Source organism: Ranitomeya imitator, chromosome 6, assembly GCF_032444005.1.
Source record: "Ranitomeya imitator isolate aRanImi1 chromosome 6, aRanImi1.pri, whole genome shotgun sequence".
NCBI lineage: Eukaryota > Metazoa > Chordata > Amphibia > Anura > Dendrobatidae > Ranitomeya > Ranitomeya imitator.
In genome coordinates this window covers 32,949,979-32,958,734 of record NC_091287.1, presented here as the reverse complement: position 1 = coordinate 32,958,734, position 8,756 = coordinate 32,949,979, and the positions used below count along the sequence as shown (strand labels likewise).

The 8,756-nt window shown below is 41.3% G+C and overlaps 1 long non-coding RNA gene across 3 annotated transcripts; it reads left to right on the top strand.

Moving 5' to 3' along the window:
- Positions 1–376: 376 nt before the first annotated feature.
- LOC138641784 (uncharacterized) lies at positions 377–8,508 on the top strand. 3 transcript variants are annotated; one of them, XR_011313946.1, is made up of 4 exons: positions 377–463; positions 876–1,027; positions 7,397–7,455; positions 8,037–8,508. It is a non-coding gene; the product is annotated as an uncharacterized lncRNA (long non-coding RNA). The 3 variants fall into 3 exon arrangements; XR_011313945.1 differs by having other exon boundaries at positions 7,295–7,455; XR_011313947.1 differs by lacking the exon at positions 377–463 and adding an exon at positions 471–749 and having other exon boundaries at positions 7,295–7,455.
- Positions 8,509–8,756: the final 248 nt, after the last annotated feature.

Here is an 8,756-nt window from a genome sequence, read left to right as displayed (position 1 = left end):
ATGCCTAGAAAGTAGAATAATAACATTTAGATCTTTAGGCAGAAAAGATTGTCTTATCCACGTTAGTTCTGCAGGTATTTCTGCCTTCCACACTATAGGTCCTGAGTTTAAGGAGGTCGTCCACTACTTTTACATTGATTACCTATCCTTAATATATCGATAGCTGAACGGCGGGGTGCCGGATGTCGGACCCCGGACGTTCAGACATTGATGACCTATCCTAAGGATAGCTCAACAATTTAAAAGTAGTGGACAACCTCTTTAAGTCGTTCTGCAAATAACATGAAGAAAAAAAAAAGCAAAGAATTAATTATATTTCTAGCGAAACCTTCTGAGCACAGTCAGATTGCCGTGGGCAATTGTGACGTAGAAGGAGAAGAATTTACTCAGGCAGATGACAACCGGTCTTGTGTCAGAAGCTAAATAGTGCACATAATGCAATATAAGAGAAGTCAGCGTTCAGGTATAGAACTTTTACTGGCTGGGAATCCGTGCAGCTGAACTATGCATTATGTCCTCCTCTGGTCCATGCACACCATGATTGTGAAGGTGGCAGATGGACACCATTAGCACAGAGGCGTAGCTAGGGTTCAGGGGGTGGTGAAACTTCTGAGTGGGCTCTTAACCAGGTATCCTTGATTGCAACTGGGTGACGCACCCTAATAGTGGAGGAGAACCTCAGCAGATGACCGCGATGTTACTGAAAATAATCTCTATAGAACGACCAATATGGATATTACCACCATATGGTCAGTGGTAGATACCAGTCCTACAGAACATATAAGAGATTACAGCACAGTTATAGATAGTAACTTACTGCTGACGTTCTTTCTCATGGAATCTTTCACTTTTTCCATCTTTTCCATCTGCCCCAGACTGTCACTTGGACCCATTGAAGCGTCAAGCCCTCGAAACGGCCTTCGTCCGTCTGTGTTCTCCGCATCCCTCCATGTACCTGCCCACACGCCTGGTGTCCTTGTCCGGATTTTGGATGGTGCAATAAAGACCTTTAATTAACGGCAATTTGGTGAGTGTTACAAATATCTTCTGCAAAGACTCTATAGTATAATGCACTCCCCATAGGCAAATTCTATAGTGTAATGCACCCCCCATAGGCAGACTCTATGGTATAATGCACTCCCCATATGCAAATTCTATAGTATAATGCACCCCCCATAGGCAGACTCTATAGTATAATGCACCCGATAGGCATACTCTATATTGTATAATTCTTTTCCCATAGGCAGACTTTATAGTATAATGCACTTCATAGGCAGACTCTATATTGTATAATGCACCCCTCATAGGCCTCTATAGTATGATTCACTCCTCATAGGCAAACTCTATAGTATAATGCACTCCCCATAGGCAAATTCTATAGTGTAATGCACCCCCCATAGGCAGACTCTATGGTATAATGCACTCCCCATATGCAAATTCTATAGTATAATGCACCCCCCATAGGCAGACTCTATAGTATAATGCACCCGATAGGCAGACTCTATATTGTATAATTCTTTTCCCATAGGCAGACTCTATAGAATAATGCACCTCATAGGCAGACTCTATATTGTATAATGCACCCCTCATAGGCCTCTATAGTATGATGCACTCCTCATAGGCAAACTCTATAGTATAATGCACCCCCATAGGCAGACTCTATAGTATAATGCACCCCATGGGCAGACTCTATATTTTATAATGCTTTTCCCATAGGCAGACTCTATAGTATAATGCACTCCCCATAGATAGATTCTATAGTATAATGTACTTCCCATTGTCAGACTCTATATAGTATAATGCACTCTCCATAGACAGACTCTATAGTATAACGCACCCCCCGTAGGCAGACTCTATTGTTACAAACCCCCAAATATAACAGAAAGCATGGAAAGTCTACTTCTAAAGCAGATAGATGAAGCTGCAACCCATAATGAGGTCCTGGTTATGGGGGACTTTAACTACCCGGATATTAACTGGGAAACAGAAACCTGTGAAACCCATAAAGGCAACAGGTTTCTGCTAATAACCAAGAAAAATTATCTTTCACAATTGGTGCAGAATCCAACCAGAGGAGCAGCACTTTTAGACCTAATACTATCTAATAGACCTGACAGAATAACAAATCTGCAGGTGGTTGGGCATTTAGGAAATAGCGACCACAATATTGTGCAGTTTCACCTGTCTTTCACTAGGGGGACTTGTCAGGGAGTCACAAAAACATTGAACTTTAGGAAGGCAAAGTTTGAACAGCTTAGAGATGCCCTTAATCTGGTAGACTGGGACAATATCCTCAGAAATGAGAATACAGATAATAAATGGGAAATGTTTAAGAACATCCTAAATAGGCAGTGTAAGCGGTTTATACCTTGTGGGAATAAAAGGACTAGAAATAGGAAAAACCCAATGTGGCTAAACAAAGAAGTAAGACAGGCAATTAACAGTAAAAAGAAAGCATTTGCACTACTAAAGCAGGATGGCACCATTGAAGCTCTAAAAAACTATAGGGAGAAAAATACTTTATCTAAAAAACTAATTAAAGCTGCCAAAAAGGAAACAGAGAAGCACATTGCTAAGGAGAGTAAAACTAATCCCAAACTGTTCTTCAACTATATCAATAGTAAAAGAATAAAAACTGAAAATGTAGGCCCCTTAAAAAATAGTGAGGAAAGAATGGTTGTAGATGACGAGGAAAAAGCTAACATATTAAACACCTTCTTCTCCACGGTATTCACGGTGGAAAATGAAATGCTAGGTGAAATCCCAAGAAACAATGAAAACCCTATATTAAGGGTCACCAATCTAACCCAAGAAGAGGTGCGAAACCGGCTAAATAAGATTAAAATAGATAAATCTCCGGGTCCGGATGGCATACACCCACGAGTACTAAGAGAACTAAGTAATGTAATAGATAAACCATTATTTCTTATTTTTAGTGACTCTATAGCGACAGGGTCTGTTCCGCAGGACTGGCGCATAGCAAATGTGGTGCCAATATTCAAAAAGGGCTCTAAAAGTGAACCTGGAAATTATAGGCCAGTAAGTCTAACCTCTATTGTTGGTAAAATATTTGAAGGGTTTCTGAGGGATGTTATTCTGGATTATCTCAATGAGAATAACTGTTTAACTCCATATCAGCATGGGTTTATGAGAAATCGCTCCTGTCAAACCAATCTAATCAGTTTTTATGAAGAGGTAAGCTATAGACTGGACCACGGTGAGTCATTGGACGTGGTATATCTCGATTTTTCCAAAGCGTTTGATACCGTGCCGCACAAGAGGTTGGTACACAAAATGAGAATGCTTGGTCTGGGGGAAAATGTGTGTAAATGGGTTAGTAACTGGCTTAGTGATAGAAAGCAGAGGGTGGTTATAAATGGTATAGTCTCTAACTGGGTCGCTGTGACCAGTGGGGTACCGCAGGGGTCAGTATTGGGACCTGTTCTCTTCAACATATTCATTAATGATCTGGTAGAAGGTTTACACAGTAAAATATCGATATTTGCAGATGATACAAAACTATGTAAAGCAGTTAATACAAGAGAAGATAGTATTCTGCTACAGATGGATCTGGATAAGTTGGAAACTTGGGCTGAAAGGTGGCAGATGAGGTTTAACAATGATAAATGTAAGGTTATACACATGGGAAGAAGGAATCAATATCACCATTACACACTGAATGGGAAACCACTGGGTAAATCTGACAGGGAGAAGGACTTGGGGATCCTAGTTAATGATAAACTTACCTGGAGCAGCCAGTGCCAGGCAGCAGCTGCCAAGGCAAACAGGATTATGGGGTGCATTAAAAGAGGTCTGGATACACATGATGAGAGCATTATACTGCCTCTGTACAAATCCCTAGTTAGACCGCACATGGAGTACTGTGTCCAGTTTTGGGCACCGGTGCTCAGGAAGGATATAATGGAACTAGAGAGAGTACAAAGGAGGGCAACAAAATTAATAAAGGGGATGGGAGAACTACAATACCCAGATAGATTAGCGAAATTAGGATTATTTAGTCTAGAAAAAAGACGACTGAGGGGCGATCTAATAACCATGTATAAGTATATAAGGGGACAATACAAATATCTCGCTGAGGATCTGTTTATACCAAGGAAGGTGACGGGCACAAGGGGGCATTCTTTGCGTCTGGAGGAGAGAAGGTTTTTCCACCAACATAGAAGAGGATTCTTTACTGTTAGGGCAGTGAGAATCTGGAATTGCTTGCCTGAGGAGGTGGTGATGGCGAATTCAGTCGAGGGGTTCAAGAGAGGCCTGGATGTCTTCCTGGAGCAGAACAATATTGTATCATACAATTATTAGGTTCTGTAGAAGGACGTAGATCTGGGTATTTATTATGATGGAATATAGGCTGAACTGGATGGACAAATGTCTTTTTTCGGCCTTACTAACTATGTTACTATGTTACTATAGTATAACGCACCCCTCATAGGCAGACTCTATAGTATAATGCACCCCCCATAGGCAGACTCTAAAGTATAATGCACTCCCCATAAAAAAATACAATGCTCACCTCTCTTCCTCCTCGTTCCACTGCTGCTCCGAGCTCCTCCACATATCCTTACAGCGGATGTCAGGTAACGACGTCATGGTGCCCGCTGTCAGTGTCTGCGTCAGAGATGTCAGACACTTAGGCCGGCGTCACACATGCGAGTTTTACGGACGTAAGAGCGCAGAATCTACGTCCGTAAAACTCGCAAAAAATACGGCACAATTATTCTCTATGCCCCTGCTCCTATCTGCCGTATTTTACTGATCAGTATTATACGGCTTTCTACGGCCGTACAAAATCGCAGCATGCTGCGTTTGTCACCGTACTGCGCAAGAAATACGCCAATGAAAGTCTATGGAAGCGTGAAAAATACGGATTACACACGGACAAGCAGTGTGACTTGCGAGAAATACGCAGCGCTGTTAGAGAGAAAAGCCGGTAATTCAGTGCGGTGTACAGTAAAATCACACTGACAGCTTACAGTAGAATAGGTAGAATAAATGTGTACACATAGAATAGGTATATATATATATATATGTCAGTGAGACACATATATGTATATATATTAATATTTATTCCAGCGCTAGACAGCTTGAAAGCCGGTAATTCAATTACCGGCTTTTTCCTTCTCCTTCCTAAAACCCGACATGATTTGAGACATGGTTTACATACAGTAAACCATGTCTTCTCTCCATTTTTTTTGCAGATTCCACACTACTAATGTCAGTAGTGTGTATCTGCAAAATTTGGCCGTTCTAGCTCTTAAAATAAAGGGTTAAATGGCGGAAAAAATTGGCGTGGGCTCCCGCGCAATTTTCTCCGCCAGAGTAGTAAAGCCAGTGACTGAGGGCAGATATTAATAGCCTGGAGAGGGTCCATGGTTATTGGCCCCCTCCTGGCTAAAAATATCTGCCCCCAGCCACCCCAGAAAAGGCACATCTGGAAGATGCGCCTATTCTGGCACTTGGCCACTCTCTTCCCATTCCCGTGTAGCGGTGGGATATGGGGTAATGAAGGGTTAATGCCACCTTGCTATTGTAAGGGGACATTAAGCCTAATTAATAATGGAGAGGCGTCAATTATGACACCTATCCATTATTAATCCAATTGTAGTGAAGGGTTAAATAAAACACAAACACATTATTTAAAATTATTTTAATGAAATAAAAACAATGGGTGTTGCAGTATTTTATTCAACGCCCAATCCAGTCACTGAAGACCCTCGTTCTGTGAGTAAAAAAACATAATAAACCAACAATATACTTACCCTCCGCAGATCTGTAACGTCCAACGATGTAAATCCTTCTGAAGGGGTTAAAACATTTTGCAGCAAGGAGCTGTGCTAATGCAGGCTGCTCCTCGCTGCAAAACCCCAGGGAATAAGGCTAAAAATAGATCAATGATCTATATTTAGCTTTATTTGCGGTGAGGCGCCCTCTGCTGGCTGTTCATAGATCGTGGGAAATTACCTAGAAAGCCAGGGAGCTTTCCGCCATTTAACCCTTTATTTTAAGAGCTAGAACGGCCAAATTTTGCAGATACACACTACTGACATTAGTAGTGTGGAATCTGCAAAAAAAATGGAGAGAAGACATGGTTTACTGTATGTAAACCATGTCTCAAATCATGTCGGGTTTTAGGAAGGAGAAGGAAAAAGCCGGTAATTGAATTACCGGCTTTCAAGCTGTCTAGCGCTGGAATAAATATTAATATATATACATATATGTGTCTCACTGACATATATATATATATATACCTATTCTATGTGTACACATTTATTCTACCTATTCTACTGTAAGCTGTCAGTGTGATTTTACTGTACACCGCACTGAATTACCGGCTTTTCTCTCTAATATATGTGTCTACTGACATATATATATATATATATATATATATATATATATATATATATAGACAGTATATATATATTTTCTTTTCTTTTTGGGACACATGGATCACTTCTATAGCGGTATGTTGGTTTTGCTAGCCTGCGAGAAAACCACGCAGTACGGATGCCATACGGATTACATACGGAGGATGCCATGCGCAAAAAACGCTGACACACCCTGCCTACGGAGGAGCTACGGACCACTTTTTTCGGGACTTTTCAGTGTATTACGGCCGTAATATACGGACCGTATTGTTTTACGCTGTGTGTGACGCCGGCCTTAGAGGGAGATGATGGGAGAGGGAGCGTAACACTCCCGTTCTCATCAATGTGGTCAGTTGTATCAGAATCTAGCCGATACTGTTGAACTTGCGATGACAGGCGCTGGCGCCCACTGCTAGTACCGGGCCCCCTTCCTGCTCAGGTGCCTCACAGTGAGCCTCCCTGCACTGCTGCAGAGTGTAACTGTATGGACCCGATGTGCACGCCGATACAGTTACAGTAGGGGGGCTCCGGGTGGGCCCCCTCAGAGCATGAGGCCAGGGGAGGCCACCCCCTCTGCCCCCTTGTAGCTATGCATTTATTTGGAGCAAAGGAACTTGCCTGAAAATGAAAAAAAATAATAATATAGCGCATCAAAAACTAATTTAAACAATTTCTGATGGCACATTTCCTAACAAGCGCTCTATGAAATGTATAACAATTTGGAGTTTGGCTTTTTTTTCCCGACGAACTGTTTTTTTCAGGTTGAACCTAACGATTCTCCTCTGAATAACGCTGACTGTTCTCCTCTAGCTTCCAGCATGTGGATGGATGCCTTCTGCATCGGGGAAAGCTCTTGCTGTCTAATTACCTTGGGTTAATTCATGAGTGCAGATCCACTTTAATTGCAGGCGCGGTGGAAAAAAAAAAAAAAACACAATGCAGACATAATTGGAGGCGATTAATCCAGTGCAAATATTTGCTCGCTCCTCTGTCATCCCTCTTCCATGCAGGTTGGGAACGAAGAGCGGAACATCTGGACGACATTTGGGTTCCATCTCGCAAGGACGAGGTCTGTTCCCCTCTGGTTAATTTAAACTTTCAACATCCTCCTTCCTCTAATACATATTTTATACCTTCTGACTGTCAGGAATAAGAACATCCAGCTACCTACTGGGTTCGAATGAAAAAAAAAAATGTCTCGTGGAAAGACGATTTTGTCTTTTTTTAATCGTGTACCAGAAAGGAAAAAAAAAATCTGTGACAGGAACGTTCCCGGGAGATCTGCAGCTTATTGTACTTATTGCATAAGAATAATTAAGCTGGATAATTACAGTGGTGGCGTACAGTGTGGTTCCTTTATAAAGTGTCTGGAAAGGACTCCTCCTTCACATCGCCGGTGGTGGCAATCATTGGGTTTGGAGCCCCTTGGGTTTCGAATACAAACGTGCCCTTTTTTTTTTTTTTCAATATTCTGATGTTGTGAGTTCCGTATTCACTGATATTCTTCTCCATGCAAATCAGACAGTAATCACGTGTAAGCTGTGCCCCTCTAATAGGAACATGCGGCGATTTTCGCTCTCTCTTCAAAAACTACCACGGGGAGTTCTCTCGCAGAACATAATTATATCTCTCATTTAAATTCCATTACAGGTTAAGTCATTAAGACAGACGAATATGTCTCTAATACCTCGGATTCTGGGAACCCCGTCTAAAGGCTCCAGATTGGATCTTTGGGTTACAGCGCTCTCCCGGAGAGGCACACAGCGCCAAGAACTTTCATTGACTAAATTATGATTTTTTTTATTTCTGCTGGATTTCTTTTTGGTCCTGGAAGTTCGCAGTTGGGGACCCCCCGATATGATATCTCCGTTATCCCCACCAGCTTTTGTGTTTTGTAAGTTTGCTATAGGTAATTACATGATTCAAATATGGCCGTGTAAATTATCTCGCAGGTTGTATCGTTGCTTTATATACCCTTTTAATGAGATTTCTTCTTGTTAGCTATTTTTTTTTTTTTTTTATTATTATTTTTCTTGCCGTCGTTACAAATTGACAATCATCGTCATTCGGCAGGATGCACTGCTGTGCCGTGTCTCTGGGTTTTGCATAGATTAAAAATGTTTTTACCCAAATCGCTTTTTATCATTTTTTAATGTGACGTTTTTATTTGTATAATGTTGTTTTTTTTCTTCTTCTTTTTGCCTTTCTTATTGCACTAATGGCTCATTTATTTATCACGAGAAAAGGGAAAGTTTGGAACTCTCCAGCTGAGCGATATATATTATTTTATTTACACGGTTTGCTTTTAAAGTTAAATTTGTCTGATATTTTTGATACCGGTGTGGAACAAAGATCCATGAGGACCGTGTT